The sequence below is a fragment of the Macrotis lagotis genome, chromosome 7, assembly GCF_037893015.1.
Source record: "Macrotis lagotis isolate mMagLag1 chromosome 7, bilby.v1.9.chrom.fasta, whole genome shotgun sequence".
NCBI classification, from domain to species: domain Eukaryota; kingdom Metazoa; phylum Chordata; class Mammalia; order Peramelemorphia; family Peramelidae; genus Macrotis; species Macrotis lagotis.
This window is the reverse complement of record NC_133664.1, coordinates 204,812,043-204,826,920: the sequence shown is the minus strand read 5'-3', so window position 1 is coordinate 204,826,920 and position 14,878 is coordinate 204,812,043. Positions and strand designations below refer to the sequence as shown.

At 35.3% G+C, this 14,878-nt stretch overlaps 1 protein-coding gene across 1 annotated transcript in view; it reads right to left on the bottom strand.

Moving 5' to 3' along the window:
* The window catches only part of DUSP16 (dual specificity phosphatase 16), a 119,189-nt gene extending 104,843 nt beyond the window's left edge, over positions 1-14,346 (bottom strand). The window contains exon 1 of the mRNA XM_074194568.1: positions 14,111-14,346. The gene's annotated coding sequence lies outside the window, so the exon portion shown is untranslated. The remainder of the gene's footprint in view (positions 1-14,110) is intronic.
* Positions 14,347-14,878: the final 532 nt, after the last annotated feature.

Below are 14,878 nucleotides of genomic sequence, written 5' to 3'. Positions count from 1 at the left end.
CTATACTTGCAAAATATATATTTATATGTGTGTATACATCCATATAAGCACATGATTAATAGTATCTTTGTGTGTAGATGTATATATCTATACACACACACACACACACACACACACACACACACGCACACACACACAAACAGTATATCCAAGATTATTGCCCTCTTGCAGAAGGAAACTAAGGGAATAAGCCATCAGTTAAGAAATGGCTAAACAAATTATACATATATAAATATATATGTATAATCTATACACATATTTCTTACAATACAATATTATTCCATTACAGACTTAATGAAATAATACTGTGCCATAAGAAATATATATATATATATATATATATATATATATATATATATATATATACAAACACATATAAATATACACAAATGTATTCTATTTTGTCTTAGAACAATTCTATTAGGTAGCTGTAATTATAGTTTCCACTTATGGATAAGGAAAATGAGGCAGAAAGAGATTAAATGACTGCCCAGGACAAACTTGAGTCATCACATCACTTCTCTATGCTGTTGAAATCATAGATCTGGTCCAGAAATAGAAAAAGACAAACACTTGATAGACTTGAGGTAGATAGCATTCTAAGCTAAGGGAACAATATGTGGGAAAGACCCAGGACAAATTAATGGTGTACCCTTCATGGGTTGTGGCCTGACTCTCCCATTTTAGCTGGCTCACTCCTTGGAACTCTGAACCCTATACTTCATTCATTCAACAAATAATTTTTTTAGTTTTTTTTGCCAGGCAGTGGGGTTAAGTGGCCTGCCCAAGGCCACACAGCTAGGTAATTCTTAAGTGTCTGAGGTCAGATTTGAACTCAGGTACTCCTGACTCCAGGGCCGGTGCTCTATCCACTAGCTGCCCCCATTCAACAAATAATTAAAGATGTTATAAAGTCAATGCCAAGAAACTTATGATATAGGCCATGATTGTGGAGAGATTACTAAATCTGGTGCCAGAGAATCTGTTTTCAAGTCCCTCAGGAAAATCATTTAACCTCTCTTGTTTCAGTTTCCTTATCTGTAAATTGAGAATGTTAGGTTAGATAATCTTTAAAGTTTTCCCAAATGGAAATTTATAATCCCATAATTCCCCATCCCACTCTCCAGGAGTTCATAAACTAATTAGTCAATCAAGAGACACATTAAAAATTAAATAACAATACTGGGTAATACCTTATTAAGTATTGTAGTAGAAACAATATCTCACAATACCTTTCTATAGAGGATAGGCCATCCTACACCAGTGCAGGCTGGACTAATTTTTCCTTAAAAGATATTGAAAGGGGCTGCTAGGTGGCACAGTGGATAAAGCACCGGCCCTGGAGTCAGGAGTACCTGGGTTCAAATCAGGTCTCAGACACTTAATAATTACCTAGCTGTGTGGCCTTGGGCAGGCCACTTAACCCCATTTGCCTTGAAAAAACCTAAAAAAAAGATATTGAACCTGGGGCAGTTAGGTAGCACAGTGACTAGAGCACTGGCTCTGAAGTCAGAAAGACCCGGGTTCAAATTTGACCTCAGATATTAATAATTGCCTATTGGGCAAATCACTTAACCCTATTACTTTGCAAAAAAAAGCATTAAAAAAAGATATTGAACCCATTCTCCAGACTTAATTGGCAAAAGGGATTAAAAGTCACTAAAAATGTCTCCAAGTTTAATAGACAGTAGAAGGATAGTCTACATAGAGTGGAGAGTTTGTATGTGGCCACCATCTGAGATAAAGTTGTAAAGAAAAATTATGGAGGACTTTGAATATCCAACTACTTTATCCTATTGGTAATAGAAAGCCGTTGAATGTTTTTCTTTAATTAGCAAATTTTACTTCTCCTTGGGTGTCATCCTTCATGGGGAGAGTCCAGACCAACCATCTCTTCATTTCCCATTAGACTGAACTCTGAATTTCTCTATTATGCCCCAGAACTCTGGTTATCCTGGAAAGAACACTTTAGCTCTGGAGCTCACAATTCTGAATTACCCTCTGCTGAAGTCCTATTAATTATTCCCTCATTGAAAAGCTCCTCCCAGATCCTTCATTAAGGAGGTCTCTCAAGTCAAAGATCTCTTCATTTCTCACCAGATTGCAATCTAGACTTCCAGGCAGCCTCTTTCTCACCCTCTTTGATATGTTTCTTCCTTTATTAGAAGATAAGGGCCTTAAGGGCAGAAACTTTTTCTTTTTGATTATATTTCTTTTTGGCAGCTCAGTGGTATAGTGGATAAAGCACTAGCCCTGGAGCCAGGAGGACCTGAGTTCAAATCCAACTTCAGACACTTGATACACACTAACTATGAGACCTTGGGCAAGTCACTTAACCTTGATTGCCATATCTGGTCACTGAACACAGATAACTCCAGAGGAGAAAGTGAGACTGGTGACTTAGCACAGCACCCTCTCACTCAAATCCAATTCACTTGCTTGACATGGCATCACCTCCCTGACGTCATGGTCTTCTTTGAGAATGCAGAACAAACATCAACTTCATCATCATCTTCATCATTGGGGGAGCAGTCACAATGCCTGGCTCTTAGTAAGCACTTAAAAAATGCTTTTTGAATAACTGACTGTTATTATCACATAGCATGACAGAATGTCTTTAACAATGGTGTAGTTTTTAATTTTGGTGCTCTCAATACAAATATCAGCAAGGACTCTTGATGTTTTTTAACTGCAAAATAAAAGTTTTAGCATCTCTGTGTTTCACAAATATTTAGGGCTATTGAGACACAAAACTGGGCCTATCCCTGCCTGCCACTGAGACAAACTTAAGTGGCCTCATTTGAAAATACCTTATAAAATAGCCCATAAATACTATAAAGGTAACCCTCACATAAAGGTCCTTTCCTCACATGAGTTAGCTTAGGACCTCTAACTTTTCTGTTTCGTTATCCCTGCCCATATGATTGATGAAGTGGAGCATCAGACACTTCCCAAAGATAATTACCACATCAGTTACAAGCAAACAAGTTCATATGATTCAAAACATGAGTAGTTTTTATTTCAAATCAATGAAAACATGTATTGTCAGTTGCAGTCTAATCCAGTTTATTGGGATAACTCCTTTTTTATGACAAGATTTTTGGGGGGAAGGAGGTATTATATTTTATTAAAAATATATCAAAAAATAAAATAGCCATTTGAAAATTAATTTTAAAAATCAAATTAATGCAAAAAAAGGATTTGCATTGAAGTCTACAGAAAGGAACAATTGCCTTCCATAAAAAACCTCTCCCCAAGAACTCTGTACAATTTCGATGGTTTAGATTACTGCCCTCTTGTAGAAGGAAACTAAGGAGATTAATCATCAGTCGAGGAATGGCTAAACAAATTATGGTGTAGGAATGTAATATAATTCTAATTGTAACATAAGAAATGACGAAGTCAGGTCAAGTCAACAAGTATTTACATGGGTGGTTAGGTGGCCCAATGGATAGACCACTGGCCCTGGAGTCAGGAGTACCTGAGTTCAAATCTGACCTCATAAACTTAATAATAACTCAGCTGTAAAAAGGGGGCGGGGGTAAAAGGGAAAAAAATGCAATCCAGTAAGTTGAAACTGGCTATATCCCAGCATGGGGGAAAAAAAGATTCTCATAAATTTTGAGAATTTTAACTCTAACACAGAGAATACACCTAGTCAGAAATGATATATATTCATGACCTATCCATGAGACTGCTATCTAATGGGATGTAATTGGCTTTAACCCCACTTGGGAGAAAGACTCTAATAACTCTCAGGAATTTTGACTCTATTCAATAGAATATACTGAACTAGAAGGGACAGACACTCAAAATTTTCTATGACTTAGAATGATCTAAAAAAAACACTACCTCTTTAAAAAGGGGGACAGGAAAGAGACTGGAGGAGGGAGGGGAGTGAATGGGGTAAATCTCATTACACTAAGAGGTACCAAAAAACCCTATTGCAATAGAGGGGAAGAAGGGAGCAGAGGAGAAACACCTGACTCTTCTTCTCATCAGACTTGGCTTAAAGTCAACCTGCACATACTCAGTTAACTTATAAAACATCTAACCTTTCAAGTAACTTATAAAACATCTAACCTTTCAAGTATTAAAAGAGGAAAAGGGAAGGGGGGACGGAGAAAGGGAAGGGTAGTGGGGGAAAAGGGGGAAATAACAAAAGGAAGGGAAGGGGAAAAAGGGAAAGGGGAAAGAAAGGGGAGGGTGTGATATAGGAGGGCAAACATACTGAAGGGGGTGGTATTCAGAAACAAAATACTTGGGAATATGGATAAAGGGGGGAAAAGGGGAAAAATACAAACAGAGGGAAGATAGCATGGAGGGCAATAAAGAATTAGTAATCATAACCTTGAATGTGAATGGGATGAACTCTCCCTTAAAACATAAGCAAATAGCAGAGTGGATTAAAAACCAGAATCCTACAATATGCTGCTTACAAGAAACTCATTTGAAGCAGAGATACATATAGAGTAAAAGTAAAAGGTTGGAGCAAAATATATTTTGCTTCAGCTGAAGTAAAAAAAGCAGGGGTAGCAATCCTTATCTCAGACAAAGCAGCAGCAAAAATAGATAGCGTTAAAAGAGATAAGGAAGGAAACTTTATCCTCCTAAAAGGTACCATAGACAATAAAGTCATTTCAATATTGAATATATATGCACCCAGTGGGACAGCACCCAAATTCTTAGAGCAGAAGCTGAAAGAACTACAGGAAGACATAGACAGCAAAACTCTACTAGTGGGAGACGTCAAACTCCCGCTATCAGATCTAGAAAAATCGAATCATTAAATAAAGAAGAAAGAAGTTAAGGAGGTAAATAGATTGTTAGAAAAATTAGATATGGTAGACTTATGGAGGAAACTGAAGGGGAATAGAGAGGAATATACCTTTTTCTCTGCAGTACATGAAACTTATACAAAAATTGACCATGTACTAGGACATAAAAACCTAATGATCAACTGCAGAAAGGCAGAAATAGTGAATACATCTTTCTCAGATCACAATGCAATAAAAGTCATATGCAATACTGGACCAAGGAGATAAAGATCCAGAACAAATTGGAAACTGAGTAACCTCATTTTAAAAAATGAGTAGACCAAAAAACAAATTATAGAAAGAATTAACCTCCTAGATAATGATAATAATGAAACAACATACCAAAACCTATGGGATTCATTCAAAGCAACTCTCAGGGGATATATTATAGCTCTAAAAGCTTACATGAATAAATTGGAGATAGAGGAAATCAATGAACTAGACATGCAACTAAAAAAAGTAGAGAAAGAACAAATCAAAAATTCCCAATTAAATACCAAATTAGAAATTCTAAAAATTAAAGGAGAAATTAATAAAAGCAAAAGCAAAAAACTATTGAATTAATAAATAAAACCAAAAGTTGGCATTATGAAAAAACCAATAAAATTGATAAACCTCTGGTCAATTTGATTTAAAAAAAGAAAGAAGAAAACCAAATTGCTAGTATGATAAATTAAAAAGGTGAATTCACCACCAATGAGGAGGAAATTAAAGTAATAATTCTAAATTATTTTGCCCAACTCTATGCCAATAAATTTGATAATCTAAGTGAAATGGATGAATATTTACAAAAATATAAGTTGCCCAGGTTAAATGAAGAAGAGATTAAATACCTGAACAACCCTATCTCAGAAAAAGAAATTCAACAAGCCATTATTGAACTCCCTAAAAAAAAAAATCTCCAGGGCCTGATGGATTCACAAATGAATTCTACCAAACATTTAAGGAACAATTGGTTCCAATCCTATATAAACTCTTTGGAAAAATAGGGAAAAATGGAACTCTGCCTAACTCTTTCTATGAAACCAATATGGTACTGTTACCTAAACCAGGAAGAGTTAAAACAGAGAAAGAAAATTATAGACCTATTTCCCTGATGAATATAGATGCAAAAATCCTAAATAAAATCTTAGCAAAATGATTACAACAAGTCATCAGTAGGATAATACATTATGATCAAGTAGGATTTATTCCAGGAATGCAGGGTTGGTTCAATATTAGGAAAACTGACAGTATACTCAATTATATCACCAACAAACCTATCAGAACTCATATGATCATATCAATAGATGCTGAAAAAGCTTTTGATAAAATACAGCATCCATTCCTATTAAAAAACGCTAGAGAGAGTAGGAATAAATGGACTGTTCCTTAAAATAATTAGCAGTATCTATCTGAAACCATCAACAAGCATTATACTCAATGGGGAGAGGCTAGAGGTATTCCCAATAAGATCAGGGGTGAAACAAGGGTGCCCATTATCACCACTACTATTCAATATTGTATTAGAAATGTTAGTATCAGCAATTAGAGAAGAAAAAAGAAATTGAAGGAATTAAAATTGGGAAGGAAGAGACAAAACTCTCACTCTTTGCAGATGACATGATGGTCTACCTAGAGGTCTACCTAGAGAATCCCAAGAAATCATCCAAAAAACTACTGGAAACATTTAGCAATTTTAACAAAGTTGCAGGTTATAAAATAAACCCTCATAAATCCTCAACTTTTCTATATATGTCTAGCAAGAAACAGCAGGAAGAGCTAGAAAGAAAAATCCCATTCAAAGTACCTCAGACAATATAAAATATTGGGGAGTCTATTTGCCAAGAGAGACTCAGAATCTTTTTGAAAACAATTATAAAACACTTCTCACACAAATGAGATCAGATTTAAATAACTGGGCAAATATCAACTGCTCATGGATAGGTAGAGCTAATATAATAAAAATGACAATTCTACCAAAACTAAACTACCTGTTTAGTGCCCTACCAATCAAAATTCCAAAAAATTACTTTAGTGAGTTAGAAAAAATTGTAAGTAAATTCATATAGAGAAATAAAAAGCCAAGAATTGCCAGGAGCTTAATGAAAAAAAGTGCAAAAGAAGGTGGCTTAGCCCTACCTGACCTAAAATTATATTATAAAGCATCAGTCATCAAAACTGTTTGGTATTGGCTAAGAAATAGAGTGGTGCACCAGTGGAATAGACTAGGTGTAAAAGCAGGAGATGATTATAATAATCTGCTGTTCGATAAACCCAAAGAGTCCAGCCATTGGGATAAAAACTCCCTCTTTGATAAAAACTGCTGGGATAATTGGAAGTTAGTATGGAAGAAACTTAGATTAGACCAACACCTCACACCCTTTACCAAGATAAGATCAAAATGGTTACAGGACTTACACATAAAAAAACAATACTATAAGCAAATTAGAAAATCAAGGAGTAGTCTACCTGTCAGATCTATGGAAAGGGGAACAGTTTATGACTAAGGAAGAGTTGGAGAACATCACCAAAAACCAATTGGATATTTTCGATTACATTAAATTAAAAAGCTTTTGCACAGATAAAACCACTGTAACCAAGATCAAAAGAAATGTAGTAAATTGGGAAACAATCTTTACAGCTAATGATTCTGACAAAGGACTCATTTCTAAAATATACAGAGAACTGAGTCATATTTTTAAAACAAAAAGCCATTCCCCAATTGACAAATGGTCAAAGGATATGCAAAGGCAATTTACAGATGAGGAGATCAAAGTAATCCATAGCCGTATGAAAAAATGCTCTAAATCATTAATTATTAGAGAAATGGAAATTAAAGCTTCCCTGAGGTACCACCTCACACCTCTCAGATTGGCCAGTATGACCAGGAAGGATAATGATCATTGTTGGAAGGGATGTGGGAAATCTGGGACACTATTACACTGTTGGTGGAGCTGTGAACTCATCCAACCCTTCCGGAGAGCTATTTGGAACTATGCCCAAAGGGCAACAAAAATATGCATACCCTTTGACCCCAGCAATACCACTACTGGGTCTATACCCTGAAGAGATGAGGAAAAAGGTTAAAAACATTACTTGTACAAAAATATTTATAGCAGCCCTGTTTGTGGTGGCAAAGAATTGGAAATCCAGTAAATGTCCTTCAATTGGGGAATGGCTTAGCAAACTGTGGTATATGTATGTCATGGAACACTATTGTTCTATTAGAAACCAGGAGGGACGGGATTTCAGGGAAACCTGGAGGGATTTGGATGAACTGATGCTGAGTGAGATGAGCAGAACCAGAAAAACACTGTACACCCTAACAGCAACATGGGAGTGATGTTCAAGCTTGAAGGACTTGCTCATTCCATCAGTGCAACAATCGGGAACAATTGTGGGCTGTCTGCAAAGGAGAGTACCATCTGTATCCAGATAAGGAGATGTGGAGTTTGAACAAAGTGCAAGGACTATTCCCTGTAATTTAGAAAAAAAAAAGATATCTTATTGTCTGATCTTGTTACCTCTTAGACTTCTCTTCTCTTCTTTAAGGAGATGATTTCTCTCTCATCTCACCCAATTTGGATCAAGGTACAACAGGGAAACAAAGTAAGGACTGACAGAGTGCTTTCTGTGGGGCGGGGCGGGGGGGGGGTAAGCAAGATTGGGGGGAAATTGTAAAACTCAAATAATATCTTTAATAAAAATAAATTTAAAGAAAAAAATTAATAACTTAGCTGTATGGCTTTGGGCAAGCCACTTAACCCCATTGCCTTGCAAAAGCTAAAACAAACCAAAAAACCCCCAAATATTTACTTATTATGTGTTAGGCACTGTAGGGTTAAGGATACAAAGAAAAGCAAAAATAGTCCAATGGGAAAGATAATATGAAAGCACCTTGCATACAAAATACATATAAGTTGGAGGCAATCTCAGAAAGGGTCATCTAGAAAGACTTTTTGCAGAAGGTAGGATATAAGGTGAATCTTAAATAAGCCATGGAAACAGAGACAACAGAGAGAGAGAGAGAGAGAGAGAGAGAGCATTCATGGTATGAGGATCAGTTAGTAAAAAGGTACAGAATCAGTAAAATGGTATGTCATGTTTAAGAACATCAAGAAGGCCATTATTGTTAGATCATAGAATATGATCACTAAACAATTAACAAAAGGAAGATTACTGGCCTTAATATTGCAAGAATATTCAACAGGGATACAATAGTGCTTGGGTATTCATCACTTTCTCTTGACATGAAAAGTTATGTGGTTTGTATGGTGAAGGACATGGTGACTCATGTAGTCTTTAGAAATTCAAATTGGATTGGCCCCACAGATTGTACTTTTTAAATTTTTAGGAGGTGAGGAAGTTGCTTAGGGGAAGCTGGAGCCAATTAGAGAAAGGATTAGAGGATTAGAGAGGGAGGAGGAACATCTGTCTCCTCATATGAATGGAGAGTGGGTGAGAGAACAATTGCATCAGAGAAGCCCTAGTTTTGTTTCATACCACTCCTTGGTAGCTAGGTCCTAAGGATCTTCTAAATGACTTTCTACCATTTAAATATCTAGATAGTTTTTATTTGGCAGTCCTCTTGACATGGTCAGTAAAAAGAAAATGGAAGGTGGTAAAGGGGGGGGGAGGGGGGAATTATAGCTGCATCTTCCAAAAAACCATCATAAGAGGAAGAGGAGGAGAAAGAAGGAATAATGCCAGATCTTTGCAGTTCATGGTCAGTCTTCTAATGCAACATGAAATGTAGGTAACCATTAGTCCAATCAGAAAAATATATACAAGATATGTTAGAAAAGTACCAATAACAGGGTTTGACAACCTTTGGATAATGGAGGGATGAAGGAAAGAAGAATTGGAGATGACATCTAGTTTTTCAGTTTAATGAATTCAGAGAAAACCAGAACAATTTATACAACAAAAATAATAGAGGCTAACAATTCTGAAAGAATTGCAATAGACTAATTATGATTCTAGAGGACTGATGAAGAGCTCTACTTTCAGCTTTCTGATAGAAAGATAACGGATTCAAGAATGAAATATTCATTTTAGACATAAACTGTGGAAATTACTAGAGTTTTCTTTAAACTGAAAGTGGGTAGAAGAACAAATAAATGCTTATTAATTGAAAAGTAAAATAAATGAAAGGAAAAAAAAGAAACTATAACCACAAAGAAAAAATAGTTTACTGCTTTAGGAAGAGCTCCAGCTGGGGTCTATCAAGATCTTGCTATCAGCAGATAATAGTATTAATACTTTTCTTGATTGTTGTCCTTTCTCAAATCTCCACTGTAATCCTCCTTCACCCTTCATTCAGGTGTTAGTTGTCATCTCATTGCTGGTGCTATGCTCTGCTTGTCTTGCCTCTCAGATCTCCTTCTATCCACTGCCCTCTGCAGGTCAACATTGCCTTTATTTTTATTTTATTTTTTTTTTTTTAGGTTTTTGCGAGGCAAATGGGGTTAAGTGGCTTGCTCAAAGCCACACAGCTAGGTAATTATTAAGTGTCTGAGACCGGATTTAAACCCAGGTACTCCTGACTCCAAGGCCGGTGCTTTATCCACTACGCCACCTAGCTGCCCCATTGCCTTTATTCTTGATGCTATCATTTCTTTTCTCTTTAAAAAAAATTATTTTTATTTTTCAAGTAATAAGTGTTTTTTTTTAAAAATCAATCTGTTCTTCCCAATTCTTCCTTCCCCCATTGAAGAAATTTTAAGCAAACAAGGCCAAAAAAATAAACATTTCAATGAATAGCTACATTAGCAAAACAAATTGTTATATTAGCCATGCCCCAAAATGAATAACTCTGCATTTAAGTTTACTACATCTCTGGCGTGAGGTGAATGATATTTTGGCTTCATTTTTTTGACCTCAAGGTTTATTATTATTTTGATCTTAAAGCCTTTCATTTTTACCTCTGTAAAGAGTATTGTTGTTTTTTATATAAACTATTATCCTAGTTTCTCACTTCCTCTGTTAATTCAAAAGTTTTTCCATATTTCCTCTAAAATTGCTCATTTTATAATTTCTTTATATTCTATTACATTTATATACACCACAATTGATCTGATTATTCTCCAATGAGACAGTCTGTTAGTTTTCAATTTTTAGTCTATTAGTTTCAAATTTTTGGCTATCACAGAATGCTTTCTCTATATTTGTATATATACATAATACATATATAAATAAATCCTTTTCCTCTTTATTTGCCTACAATTTGTTAACTTTCTGGGCATAATTCCAAATGATGATTGCTAGACAAATTCACAACCCCACCAACAATAAACCAGTGTACTTATTTTAACCATAGTCCTTCCAAAATTTGTCCTTGGCCTCTTTTGTCAATCTTGTCAGTCTGTTAGGTATAAATAGAACCTCAAAGTTGCTTGAATTTGCAATTCTCCAACAATAATAATAATAATGATGATGATAATAATAATATAATAATGATTTAGAGCACCTTTTTCCCATATGATTGTTGATATCTTGAAATACTTCCTTCAGAAACTACCCATTCATGTCTTTTAACCATTTGTCAATTGGGGAATGACACTTATTCTTTATAAATTTGAATCATTTCTTTTTAATCTTGGAAATTATACTTTATCAAAAAAACTTTTTGCAAAGATTTTTTCCCCCAAGTTTTATTTAGGTAAAGCCTTTTTAATTTTATATAACCAAAATTGTCCATTTCCTCTTTTATGGTCCTTTGTATCACCCATCAATATCTAATGCTGACCTAGATGAGGACAAATTACTGAGTATGTTTTTATAGCAAAAAACAAAAACAAAAAACCCTAAACAATTCCATATCTATCTTCCCAACTTTAAAATACACACTCTTCTTCCTACACTTGATGGTCAAGAGAAATTGGCTTTCTTGCGGCATCCCCAACTCCATGTCTTTTCATAGATACAGGCAATGACACATCAGGTGGACCTGGAGACAAGAGTAGAACTTACCAAGACTTAGATAAAGAGAATTAAGACAAGTGAATCTTTTTTTTTTTTTTTTTAGCTTTTTGCTAGGCAATGGAATTAAGTAACTTGCCCAAGGCCACACAGCTAGGTAATTATTAAGTGTCTGAGGCCAGATTCTAACTCAGGTACTCCCGCCTCCAGAGCCAGTTCTCTATCCACTGCACCACCTAGCCACCCCAAGACAAGTGAATCTTGAAAGAGGTGTACACCAAAAAGTTGTTGTATCCATATGAGCTTCAGAGAGAACAGAAGAAAACTATCCCAAAGTATGACCAAATTTGTCAGACTGACCTTCAATGCAGGGCAGAGAGGATGGTTAATACTAATGACTTATAACAATTACAGCTGGTGTTATAAATCAGAAGGACTTTATTCCTGGGGGAAGGTGAGGAGAGTTTTTCTTAGCTATTGATGGATTGGGGCTTGAATACTTTCTACATTTTGTTAAATAAATAAACCCTTAATTATCTTTAATGTCTTTGTTACCCTGTCTGTAGGTAAACTAAGGACTCTTTGGTGAAGAGGAAAATAACCTAGGACCTGAAATTGCCAACATCTCCCTGAGTGGGGTAATAAGTCAGAGAGATTTTGTGTGAAGCACTCTCAAAATAATACTCATAAGTCAAGAGGCATACTCCGACACAGATTTACAATATAAATATTGAATGACATAAAGGAAGTTTCTTTTCTGTGTTGAGAGCTATTTATATAAATCTTTAAAAAGAGTAGTCAGCTATTTTTCACAAGTGTTCTCTTTTGTCCTCTACTGACCAAGAAATTTTTAAATTTGAATCAATCATTCCCAGTTTTAGTTTTGAAATATTCCAGAGTTGCTTTCAGTTATCTCAAGAATTATTATGAAATTTTCAAAAAGTCACAATGCAAAACTTAATTTAATTCTATTCAAGAAGTAAATATACCACAGCAGTAGGAAAGAAGCAAAAGGGAACTGAGAAAGTAACTGACAGGAAGTATTACAACCACCAAAAAGTTGTAAATCACTAAGAGGAAAGAAATTCAGGTTTTTGAAAAACCCTAAAGTTAAAAAGAACACAGTGAAGTCCTACTTCTGATTGAAAGGGTATTTATAAATAACTAATGTTGTTTTTAGAGGGTAATGGCTTTAAAAGGACTAGTTCTTCCATTTTTTAAGTAAACATGGGTTTCAACTATGCCCCAGTTTGAAATTACAGTGACTTTCAGTATGAACAATGGCAACATTCAATAACAACATTCATGTTTATGAATGTAAACATTTCCCTCTAGTGACAGTCCTGGAGCAATAATTGAGGCTATTGTAAAATTTTGTTTGAACTGGTAGATGGAACATTTCAACTGTTTGATTTATTTTTTAAATTCATATAAAATTGATTTTAAGGAATGACAAAGGCAAGATACTATTCCCCAATATTATCCCTAAATTTCACAAATATCTCAGTCTATAATGAAGTAAAATTTTCAAATCCATTGCTAACAATCTCAATAAGGAATTTTGAATTAAATATATTGAACAAATTAAAATAAATTAGCTATATTGGATGCCTTCCATAAGTCATGAAGAATATTTAGAAAGGAAGTTCAAGACTGCATTCTGTCATCATAGAGAAAAAAAATCATCGAACTTAACATAGGTAGACAACCTAGCATCCTGCTAAATTAACTCTGACATTTTTTTAATTTAAAAATTATATTAATATCACATATAATTTTAAAATATATTTGTGAGGATTGTGAATTGAGTTATGCTGATATTTTTATCTGGTGAGAATATATCTCAGGTGAATGAATGGTTGTTTGAAGTATGAACCAGTTATGAACAAGACCTGAACATTTTTTTGAATGAAGCAGTCATAGGCTTTAGACTAAGTACAGAAAATTCCTACGTCAATTTAAATGTCTAGACAAAATGGAGTGAAACTGCACAGGAAGTATGATCAGATTGCTTGAGAAAACTTGGTAACATCCTTTGGCTTACAGATGTAATATTAAGTAAGTTTGGAACCAAAGACCTTGAGTATAAGTTAACTTGGGGTGGAAGCCTTCAAGCCATGCCAGTGAGAAGAAATTCCTTGAGGGCAAGAATTCTAGGTCTGGACTCAACCTTGGTCTCAGCCTCAGTTTCCTCCCCAGCCTTTGGCCTGAGGAATGCCATGTGAATTTTTGGAGGACTAAAGGATTTAGACTTTTTCTTCAGCATTCTGGTATTATTCCGAGAGTAGTGACAGCAGGGTCTCCATTAGGAACCAAAGACAAACTGAATGAAATGAGAAAAGAAATTCAAGACTCCACAAGGGAACCTCCAGAAAAAAATGAAATCCTACCTTATGAGAACATCTTGAAGATTCTTTCATAAGGACTTCTGGGAGTGTTGCCACATGAGCTTCAAGTTTAAACCTACTTTCCTCTGAACTTTATGAATTCGTGGGAGCATTTTGTGACCAAATGTATCATAGACTGGGAAATGTTTTGTACCAACTATATCATCATAGTAAATTGTTGTTCAGTTGAATCCAACTCTTCATCACCCTATGGACCACAATAGACCAAAACTCTCCATGAGGCTTTCTTGACATAGATGCTTCAGGGCTACCTCCAGAGTTATGTAGAGTCTAGAATTTCACAAAGGGTAAACTGAGGCTTCTTGTAGCCTAGTAACATAGAACTCTAATTGGTCAGTCTCCACTTGAGTCAAACTTTGAGTATCTTTTATACCTAGGTGTGTCTTCTGATTGGCTTGATTGTACATAATTTTGACCTCTGGCAACTCTGATTGGTAAACATTTTAATAAGGAATTAGGCTAAGAGTTCTCAGCCTCTCCCTATTTCTTCATTGTTGGGGTGTGGAGAAGCAGGGACATCTCCTGGGATGGGCCTTACCTCAACCTGGCTTCTATTTACAGGGTAAACAAAAGCAAGGTGCCCCACCCAAAATAGTTAACTGATGCCTTGGGTTTTGAGTCCCTTTAGAAAAGCTGCCTGATCTTCAAAGGTTTGAGAAATGGATGGATTCACATGGAAATATTGGTAATAAGGATAATCCAACATTAATTTCCCTCAGTTTTGAAAGGGGCAAGAAGCAGTTGTTCTCT